Raw genomic sequence first — 11931 nt, 5'->3', positions numbered from 1 at the left:
AACAATCTACCCACTGATACCTCTGCAGGGAATATGGCAACCTTCGGGCTCGCTGGGGACGCTAACAGTCCTCAGACTTGCTGGGGAAATACTCTTCTCGACCCTTCTAGGGATTACAGTCTCAACCCTGCTGGGGAAGATAACCAATCTCAGGCATGGCCGCTGAGGGATACACCGCTCTCGAATCCGCTGGGGAGATAACGACCTCGAACCCGCTGGGGAGATACGGCCTATTTAACACGGAACGCCCGTCGATTCGTCGAACACTGGCATTCACCATCCAACCACAGTGTAAACTTTCCACTTTTGAGAGCTCCTAGTCTCATCTGGTCTCTTCTGATTTGTCATCTGGTATTCTCGGCTTTTCTCTTCTTCGAGACAATCGATCTCTTCAGATCCGGGCCAATTCTCTAGTCCTCAGACTTTGAAGAGTCTTCTTGATTACCCTCCAGGATCGTCGCAATTCTTTCGCCATCTTTTCACCGTTCTTCTGTCTCTCGTCCCTGATTGGACTCTGCGGGGATCTCTTGTCAAAATGCTTCACATCACTACCTGCAAGTGAGTGAAAACTTCTACCAGCACCTGCAAAAGAGATTGTTAGATAAAAACGTGCCACAGGCGTGCCAAGATTTCAACACCTAGGTCACTCAACCTTCCGAATAAGATTTCACGTTTTCAATCTTATAAACATGCATTGGAAGGGACCTCTATGTCTCAAAATGCAAAGATTCTTTATCAAAACAAACGGATGTTTTTGCAATCAAAGTGGTAATGAAAACAAAAACAAAATTATTTGACTGAACATGCATTTATTGATTGAAACAAAAGGGCCTCATAACTGAGCAGTACACAGGAAGCAATCCCTGAAAAGAGGTAATTGCGCACAAAAGTAAAAATCTATCCTAATGGCAATGTGAAACCGTGATCTCATCGAGTTCCAACTCGGTCACACCCCATATGTCCTCAAGACTCTCCGCGCTTTCTGCCTTCTGAACAAGACGCTTCCGATCGATCTTTGCTGGAGATTATCCAGGTGTCATACCCAGAGTACAAACGATCATGCTGGACGCAATTGTTCGTTTCAATCCCTCTTTTGCCTGGACCGCCCTTTCGGGTTTTTAGTCCACCGGGATACCCTTTTTTGCCCAAGCCGCCCTTGTGGGGTTTTCAACTTGCCGGGTGCACAGTTTTTCCTTGTTATCCCTAATTTTTGCCCGAACCTTTTCATTCATTTTTTTTTGGTTCGCCGGGATGCCCTTTTTTGCCTAGACTCTTTTATTCTTTTCGTCCAGCGGGTCAATTTTTACGAAGTATCTTTTAACTGCGTCAGCATTTATAGGGGATGGAAAACCCTCACCATCCATGGTCGTCAACAACAAGGCTCTGCCAGAGAAAACCTTCTTGACCACGAATGGGCATTCATAACTGTGTGTCCACTTGCCCCTACGATCTCTGAGGAGGAAGGATTCCTTTCAACACCACCTCTCCTACATGGTACGCACGAGGTCACACTTTTCGATCAACAACACGCTTTGTTCGCTGCTGGCACAACTGCCCCATGACGAATGGTTACCAGCCTCTTTTCCTCAATCAGGCTCAACTCTTCGTACCAAGTCTTTACCCATTCAGCCTTTTCCAATCTTACATCCATCGGGACTCTCCATGATGGGATCTGAACCTCAATTGGTACCACCGTTTCCATCCTATACACAGCGAGAAAGGCGTTGCCCCAGTTAATGTACCGAGGTTCGATACCCAGGACACAAGTTTCGTGTTCTGCCACACTGTTGTTAGTGCATTCAAATACTAGCCGGGCAGCAAAAGGACCGTGGGATCCCCTTTGGCGTAACCAAAGCAACACCAACTCTGCTTCTATTCGCGTGAACGACCCCATCAAACATCAGAATCCGTTCGGATTCAGGGTCAGGCCCCTCCTCCGGGATCGGTTCCTCACAATATTTCGATTTGAGAACCATGATGTCCTCATCAGGGAATTCAAACTTCATTGGTTGATAGTCCTCAACGGGTTGCTGGACGAGGTAATCAGACAGTACACTCCCCTTTATTGCTTTCTGAGAGGTATATTGAACATCGTATTCTGTCAAAATCATCTGCCAACGAGCAACTCGTCCGGTCAATGTTGGCTTCTCAATGCTGGCTTCTCAAATACATACTTGATCGGATCCATCTTGGAAATCCACAAAGTGGTATGAACCAACATATACTGTCTCAGTCGGCGAGCAGCCTATGCCAAAGTACATCAAGTTTTCTCGAGCAGTGAATATATTGTTTCACGGTCGGTAAACTATTTGCTAAGGTAAATTGCACGCTCTTTTCGACCAGACTCGTCAAGCTTCCCTAGTACGCACCCCATAGATCCCTCGAGGGCTGTTAAGTATGGAATTAATGGTCGTCCCTGTAAGAACAAAAATTGTTCTACAACAGATTCCTTGATTTTGATGATAACAAAGGATGAAACCAAAAATGGCACCCTAACGAAAAGTTTCTAAGTGTGCAGGGTTCTAAAGAAAGAAGAAATAAATTTGATGATGTCATCAGATGCACAACAAGATCAGATACAAATTATCAAGTATCAGAAGCATCTAAAGTGGAATCTCGTTTCAAGAAGCTCTGACTCTGGACAAAACTGCAAAGTATCAGAAGCATCTGAACATGAAGTAAAGTCTAGAAGCTCTAACTCTGAACAAATGCCTTCTGTAAACTCTGAAGTTATCAGCGCCATCTGAACTTTCAAGAGATAACATCAGAAGCCAGATTCCCAGATACACGAAGACTCTAATCAGAATTGTTAATCATGATGAAGTAACGTTTAAGCCAAGTTAAAGTTCTGCAAATGGATTTCCTCAATTAGAAAGAGACGTTAATCTCCACTTCCAAGAGAGAAGATACTACTTGTGGTAAGTAGTCACTTCTAAGAGAAAAAGTCTCCTGCAGAAGCTATTTATGGAATGGCGTAACTACATCTTTATATCCACCAGTTTCAACACTACTTCAACTCCTATATAAATAGAGAAGAAATCAACTTTCAGTAAGAAAAGAAATCACTAGCCAAAACTATACTGAAATTATATCACGCTCAAGAAAAACATCTTTGTTCTTGAAAGATTTTCACTAAGCTTTTGCTTATCAAGTGAAAAATTTGTTCTTAAGTTTGTAATATTTGCTTTCTTAGAAGCACTCTAGATTACACATCTTGTATCTATTTTTATTTGATTTCCTCAAGTGACTCTTTGTAGTCTGTAGACTTGAGAGGACTAAGAGATTTTCTTCTCTCTTAGGGGTTGTTTGTAATCTTTCAAGATTAGTGGATTAAGTCCTTGTTGAAGGCGAAATCACCTTGGCCGGGTGGACTGGAGTAGCCTTGTGTTATAAGCGAACCAGTATAAAATCATTGTGTGATTTCATTTTGCAAAAGCGCTTATTTTTCAAACAATTCAAACCCCCCTTTCTTGTTTTTCTCACCTTCAATTGGTATCAGAGCTCCGGCTCTGTTATTGATTTTCAAATCAAACACTTAACCGTGTAGAGAGATCCAGTGCGAGAAAAACAAATGGCCCACTCAAATGAGAAAGATTCTTACAATGCCAAGCCTCCTGTTTTTGATGGAGAAAAGTTTGATTACTGGAAAGATAGAATCGAAAGTTTCTTTCTGGGTTATGATGCTGACCTCTGGGACATTGTCACAGATGGATACAAACCTCCAACCTTAAATGGAGCTGAAGTTCCCAGAAGCAAAATGTCAGAAGATCAGAAACGTGTTTTCAAGAATCACCACAAGGCCAGAACAATACTTCTAAATGCTATATCATACAACGAATACGAAAAGATCACCAACAGAGAGACGGCTAAAGATATACTTGACTCTCTGAGGATGACCCATGAAGGAAACTCCCAAGTCAAGGAGACGAAGGCTCTGGCGCTGATCCAGAAATATGAAGCCTTCAAGATGGAAGATGACGAAGCTATAGAAGCTATGTTTTCCAGATTCCAAACTCTTATTGCAGGTCTTAAAGTGCTAGACAAAGGATACACGACTGCAGATCATGTTAAGAAGATAGTCAGAAGTCTGCCAAAGAAATGGAGACCAATGGTTACTGCTCTGAAGTTATCAAAGGATCTGAACAATATCAGCCTTGAAGAACTTGTTAGTTCTCTCAGAAGCCATGAGATAGAACTAGAGGAGGATGAGCCTCAGAAAAGGAACAAGTCAGTGGCGCTGAAGTCCAGACCTGAAAGACGGAAGTCAGACAGAACCAAAGCCCTTCAAGCAGAAACTGCAGACACTGATGACTCTGAATCTGAAGACTCTGATGATGAAGAAGAACTGTCCCTACTAACCAGAAGAGTTAAGCAACTCTGGAAAAGGAGGAACAACAACAACTTCAGAAGATCAAGACCCAGAGGGGATCGATCAGAGTCAACTTCAAAAGGTAAACCTAACAAAGATATTACCTGCTTTGAATGTAAAGAAACAGGTCATTACAGAAATGAATGCCCCAAGCTGAAGAAAGATAACTCTAAGAAAGAAAGCTTCAAGAAAAATACCTTCAGAACAAAGAAGGGATTAATGGCCACCTGGGACGACAGTGAATCCGAATCATCAGAATCTGACTCTGATGAACAGGCCAACGTAGCTCTTATGGCTACCACATCCAGCAGCTCAGATGAAGAATCTGAAGAGGTATTTTCTGAACTTTCTAGATCTGACTTAGAATCATGTTTATCAGAAACTCTTACCTCTCTTCAGAAATTAAAACAAAAAGTTAAAGACATTAAAGGCCTTCTTAAAGCAAAATCTGAAGTATGTAGTAGACTTGAGACAACAATTCTAGCACGAGATGACACTATCAGATCTCTAACGATAGAAAGAGATGGAGCTAAAACAAAAAGCTTAGAATTAGAAGAAACGTTGTCTCAAGCACCACAAACTTCAAATGAAATTATTTATAAATATGAAGAAGCCTTTCAACAATTTCTGAAGAATGGGATAGATAGGAGTATTATGGCATCCATGATTTATGGAGTAAGTCAGAATAATAAAAGAGGAATTGGGTATGATTCTGAGGAACATAAAACCTCTACCAGTAACCAAATTAAATCGCCTTTTTCATATCACTACACACATACACAAGAACACAAATTTAAAAATGCTAGAAGACCCAAAGTTGTAAGAAACTCTGGGAAAACTAATCTGAAAGGACCCAAGAGATTCTGGGTACCGAAAGATAAGATCATCTATGTTGCAGATATCCTATGCAGCAAAGTTCAGACACCAATCATGGTACCTGGACTCTGGATGCTCGCGACATATGACGGGAAGAAAGTCTATGTTCCAAAGCCTGGAACTTAAAGACGCTGGATTTGTAGGCTTTGGAGGAGATCAGAAAGGAAGGATCAGAGGCTCCGGAACTATTGGTAATGGTACTCTTCCCTCTATATCTGATGTTCTTTATGTAGAAGGATTAATGCATAACTTGTTATCCATAAGTCAATTAAGTGATAACGGTTATGATGTAATCTTTAATCAAAAAACGTGTAAAGCCATTAGTCAGAACGATGGCTCTGTCCTTTTCACAGGCAAGAGGAAAAACAACATTTATAAAATAAATCTTTCTGATTTAAAAGATCAAAATGTTAAATGTTTAATGTCAGTTCACAAAGAGCAATGGGTATGGCATAGACGCTTAGGCCACATTAGCATGAGAAAACTTTCTCAGCTAACTAAACTTGAGTTAGTCAGAGGCCTGCCTAAACTGAAGTTTTCTTCAGATGCTCTGTGTGAAGCTTGTCAGAAAGGAAAGTTTTCAAAAACATCTTTTAAAAAGAAAAATGTTGTTTCTACCTCTAAGCCTCTGGAGCTTCTTCACATTGACTTATTTGGTCCTGTGAAAACAGCATCAGTCAATGGAAAGAAGTATGGACTAGTAATCGTTGATGATTACAGCCGCTGGACATGGGTAAAATTCCTAAAGCACAAGAGTGAGTCTCACTCTGTATTCACCAGTTTCTGTTCTAAAGTGCAAAAAGAATTTGACTCTAAAATTGTTAGAGTCAGAAGTGATCATGGTGGAGAATTTGAAAATAAAGATTTTGAAGAACTATTTGATTCTAATGGAATATCCCATGATTTCTCCTGCCCTAGAACTCCACAACAAAATGGAGTTGTAGAGAGGAAGAATAGGACACTCCAAGAAATGGCCAGAACCATGATCAATGAAACAAATGTAGCAAAGCACTTTTGGGCAGAAGCTGTAAATACAGCGTGTTACATTCAGAATAGAATCTCTATTAGACCTATTCTGGAAAAGACTCCCTATGAACTGTGTAAGGGAAGAAAACCCAACATTTCATATTTTCATCCTTTTGGATGCATTTGTTTTATATTAAATACTAAAGATCATCTAAACAAGTTTGATTCCAAAGCACAGAAAGGTATTATGTTAGGATACTCAGAACGCTCTAAAGGCTATAGAGTATACAACACAGAAACCAAAATTGTGGAGGAATCAATTCATGTTAGATTTGATGATAAGCTTGACCCTGAAAAGTCAAAGCTAGTTGAAAAGTTTGCAGATTTAGAGATCACTCTGGTAGAATCTGAGAAAACTCCAGAAGCAACTGTCACTCCAGACTCTGAAGAAATTAAATCTCCAGAAATTCAAAGGAAAGTTAAAAGTCGTATTAACGTATCTGAAGATTTGATTTTGGGAAACAAAGATGAACCTGTTAGAACCAGATCTACCTTCAGAACCTCTGAAGATATTCCTCTGGGACTAGTGTCTCTGATTGAGCCTACGTCCTGTGATGAAGCTCTTCAAGATAACGATTGGGTGGCAGCTATGCAAGAAGAGTTAGATCAATTCTCCAAGAATGATGTCTGGGATCTCGTTCCTAAACCCAGAGGCACTCATGTCATTGGAACCAGATGGGTTTTCAGAAACAAACTGAACGAGAAAGGAGAAGTTGTCAGAAACAAAGCACGACTGGTAGCTCAAGGTTATAGTCAACAAGAAGGTATTGATTATAATGAAACCTTTGCTCCAGTCGCGAGGTTAGAATCTATTCGTCTTCTTGTATCTTTTGCTATTAATCATTCTATCAAATTATACCAAATGGATGTCAAGAGTGCATTTCTAAATGGTTATATTTCAGAAGAAGTGTATGTAAATCAACCTCCAGGTTTTGAAAATTCAAACTTTCCAGAACATGTTTTCAAACTTAAAAAATCTTTATATGGACTAAAACAAGCCCCCAGAGCTTGGTATGAACGTCTAAGCAATTTTCTTCTGGAACAAAATTTTATCAGAGGGAAAGTTGATTCTACACTCTTCTGTAAAAACCATAAAAATGATCTCGTGATATGCCAGATTTATGTTGATGACATTATTTTTGGTTCTGCTAATATCTCTGTTTGCCAAGAATTTTCTAAGTTAATGCAGGCAGAATTTGAAATGAGTCTAATGCAAGAACTAAAGTTCTTTCTGGGAATTCAAATCAATCAAACTCCAGAAGTCACGTACATTCATCAAAGCAAGTACATTAAAGATGTTCTGAAGAAGTTTGACATGACTGAATGCAACTCTGCAAAGACTCCTATGCACCCAACTTGCATTCTGGAAAAGGAAGAGGTAAGCAACAAGGTTTGTCAGAAGCTCTATCGAGGTATGATAGGCTCTCTTCTCTATCTGACTGCTACTCGTCCTGATATTCTCTTTAGCGTCTGTCTTTGTGCCAGATTCCAATCAGATCCTAGAGAATCTCATTTAACAGCTGTTAAGAGAATTCTTAAGTATCTGAAAGGAACTCCTAACCTGGGCCTGATGTATGAGAAAACATCAGAGTATAGGCTTTCTGGTTATTGTGATGCAGATTACGCAGGAGATAGAATAGAACGAAAAAGCACATCTGGAAATTGCCAGCTTCTGGGAAACAATCTAATCTCCTGGGCTAGCAAAAGACAGTCAACAATCGCTCTATCAACTGCAGAAGCAGAATATATCTCAGCATCACTGTGCACAACTCAGATGCTCTGGATGAAGCATCAGCTAGAAGATCTTCAGATATTTGAGAGTAACATTCCTATCCTTTGTGATAATACTGCTGCTATTTGTTTAAGTAAGAATCCTATTCTACATTCCAGAGCCAAACACATAGAAATTAAACATCATTTTATTAGAGACTATGTTCAGAAAGGAATAGTAACGCTGAAGTTCATTGATACAGAACATCAATGGGCAGATATCTTTACTAAGCCTCTAGCTGAAGATAGATTTCTTTTCATCTTAGAAAATCTGAACATTAAAAATTGTCCTGAATGAAGTATGGCTCTGAAAAATATAAAATAAGATTCTGATAAAAACAAATATGATTCTGCCTCTGACTCTGATACTTCTACATTGTTAAGAAGATATCTGAGTTAGAAATCTTCAGAACCAATCTCTTGGTATTCCTGAAGATCAGATACATCAACACGTGGAACTCTGAAGCGTCAAACTTTAGAACCTCTAGACAGCTGTCAAGAAATTCAAAAGGCAGACGTTTGAGTTTTCCTCGAGCAGTGTGCAAACTGTGGGATTAGACATTCATTTATTAGCTGTAATCATTTTCCCCCCAAACGTGCTATTTTGGTTTTTGTGCTAACGCTGGTATGTGTGTCGTTTTGCATGTGTTTGAACTTAGGTATATAAACACTTTTCTCACATTTCACACACTTATCACTCTCACTCACTCTTAAACCCTAAACCCTCTCTCGAAGTTTTCTCTGCAACTTCTTCAGTTCTTCATCTTCTTCTTCAATCTTCTTCATGAATGCTCAAGAGCAAGAAGTTTTTAACTTCTCCCAACAGATGGAAGCCAGTTCTAATCCCCAAACCTCAAACACTCAAACACCCACTGTTACAGGCGTTACCATGACCCCTGTTTATCAAGAACCTCACATTTTGGAACGTGAATGCCACATTCATCTTGCAACCTCCTTTGAAAATTTGGATGTACTGTGTGAACCGCTGGTAGATTTTGAGAATTTGAGAAGAAACGGTGTTGATCTTACTGAAGATCTTCACAAGCAAGGTTGGGAGAACTACTTCAACAGGCTTTATGGTCCCATTTACCCTCTTCTTGTCAAAGAATTTTGGAGACATGCTGATGCAGATGACCAGTTCATTGTTTCTTTTGTTCTGGGAGTGAAGATTGTCATCACTGAAGCATCAATTGCTTCCTTGTTGAACATGGAGACTACTGGAGGAAAAAGGATTTACAACATTCCTCCAAGGTCTAAGCGCATCACTGAGGTTATCAACCCAACAATCTTCAAACCTAATGTTGAAGGAAACCCCTCTAAGAACAAGGAGCTTCATCAGAACCTCCGAGTTTGGCTGAAAATAATTCTGGGAACCATTCACCATCGCCCAGCCTCCAACTCCTCTGATTATATTAATGCTGATCAGAAACTCATTTTATATTGCATTCAGAAAGGTATCAAGATCAATCTCCCTGTTCTTCTTTTCAAATATCTAAGGGATTCTGTCAAAGACTCCAGAAACAGCTTGAAGCCAAGATCTTACATCCCTCTGGGAAGACTGCTTTCTGATGTCTTCATTGAGCATGGATTGGTTGACCAGCTGGAAAAGGCCAAGCTGATGGATGATCTGGCTATAGAAACTGGAAGGCCTCTGAATGCCAAAAACCTGAAGAGCATGGGAATCATCAAAGAGATTAGAGTCAAGCCCACTATGGATGTGACCTGGGAAGCTCTGAAGGATCAGAGGAAGATGCCTCATGGCCTTGAAAGGTTCTTCAAGAATGAACCCAGAGATGCCATTGCTATCTACCTTCAGCGTCTGCTGGATGAAGGTATTGATATTTCTGATTTCAGAATTGAAGACCTTTTGGATTCAGAAGAAGATTTGGTCAGATACAAAAGAGGTCTTTCTGAGAAGAAGATAGCTGAGGAAGCAAGGAAGGCAAAGAAACCCAGACTTGGAGAATCTTCTGGAACCAAAGCTCCAGCTCCTCTGAAAATCTCTTCTTCTGGTAAGTCTATTCCTCCTGTTACTTCTGTAATACCTATGATGGCCTCTTCTACTCCTCTCCCAACACCTCCCTTATTTACAACCTCTGAAATCCCTCCTTCAACCATCAGAACCTCTCAACCTCCACCTGTTCTAAAAGTTGCTCGTAATTTCACAACAACCTCTGACCCTAATCAACTATATCACCACAGCTCTTCCTCATCCTCTGAACCAGAAACACCCCCATACTTTAGTGTTTCTTCATCATCATCCACAGAACCTTCTGACCCAAAATCCCCAACAATAGCTGAAATTTATGCTAGAAAATACGCCCCACAAACTCAAACACAATCTGAAGTAACCTCCACCCTCCAAACTTCTCTTCCACAACAAACAACCACCACACCCTCTGAAACCCAACCATCTGTAATTCGACCATCTGATCCTTATATCACTCCACCAATTATTCCCGCTGTACCTGGACCAGACTCTGACCCATTAGACCTAAATCCACTATATGCTTCATCCCCTAGTCTTCAACCAGACGCAGATTCTGAACTTCAAGCAGAATCTGAACCTCAACAAACTGAACCTCAACCTCTAAATCTCAGCCCTCAAAACTCTCCACCTCATTCACCTGAACCTGAACCTGAACTTACCATACCTACCCTTGAGGAGGCCATTTTACAGGTTGCAGAAGCTTCAGTCCAGAAGATCAAGTCTCTGGCTAAAAACTCTGAAGTTAGTGATGATCCTAAATCTGTTAGGACACACTGGAACAGAGTCATTAGTTGGATGACCTCTGAGTCTTATAGGCTGAAGAGTATCTCTGAACAAGTCAGAAATGGCTACATCAGAGACTCTGAGGAAAGACTCCAAGAGAGACTGGCTAGAGAAGCTGAGGCCAGAAGATTAGAGGAGGAAAGATTGGCTAAAGAAGCTGAAGAAGAAGCAAAGAGGTTAGAAGAAGAACGACTGGCAAAGGAAGCAGAACTTCTAAGGATTCAGGAAGCTGAAGCCAAGGCTCAGGCGGATGCAGAAGCCCAAGCTGCTGCTGAAGCTGAAGCTCAGCAGGCTCTGACTCAGGGGGAGTCCTCTTCTGCGATCCCGTTGATTCTTAACACTCTGAAAGAGATCAAGCAAGATCAGAAAGAGATCAAGCAAGATCAGAATGAGCTCCGGGCCAGGATGGACAAGCAAGATGCTTTGAATGAAAACATCCAGAACATGTTTGCCATGTTGCTTCAGAGACTTCCTCAACCTCCAAACCCTTAGGCACTTAGGATTTATTTTATTTGCTTGCCTAATGATTTTGCTTCTGTCTTCTTTTTAGCTCTGATATTCTTCTTTGAGTCTGATGTTTTGACTGCTGTTTGCCTCTGTGCCTCTTTGATTAATGAAGTGTTTTTCTCTTTATTATTCTTTTTATTTTTTTTATTTTTATGCCTTTTTGATTATGCCAAAAAGGGGGAGAAATTATTAAATAGCTCTGATGAAAATTATGTCTAAAACCTTAAAGCACTCTGCAACAATTGTTTAAATAATTTTATCTAACATAAAATTTAAGCATTTACAGAAAATTTTCAGAAACCTAATTACTTGGAAAGCTCTGGTAAGAACTTCTGAACTCCCTAGCGCTAACTCAGGGGGAGCTTCTGTCTATCTGATCTTATTTTATCTGCTATTTTAAGTTGTTTTGTCATCATCAAAAAGGGGGAGATTGTAAGAACAAAAATTGTTCTACAACAGATTCCTTGATTTTGATGATAACAAAGGATGAAACCAAAAATGGCACCCTAACGAAAAGTTTCTAAGTGTGCAGGGTTCTAAAGAAAGAAGAAATAAATCTGATGATGTCATCAGATGCACAACAAGATCAGATACAAATTATCAAGTATCA

The sequence above is a fragment of the Lathyrus oleraceus genome, chromosome 3 (assembly GCF_024323335.1).
Source record: "Lathyrus oleraceus cultivar Zhongwan6 chromosome 3, CAAS_Psat_ZW6_1.0, whole genome shotgun sequence".
Taxonomy (NCBI): Eukaryota; Viridiplantae; Streptophyta; class Magnoliopsida; order Fabales; family Fabaceae; genus Lathyrus; species Lathyrus oleraceus.
This window is presented reverse-complemented; position numbering follows the sequence as displayed.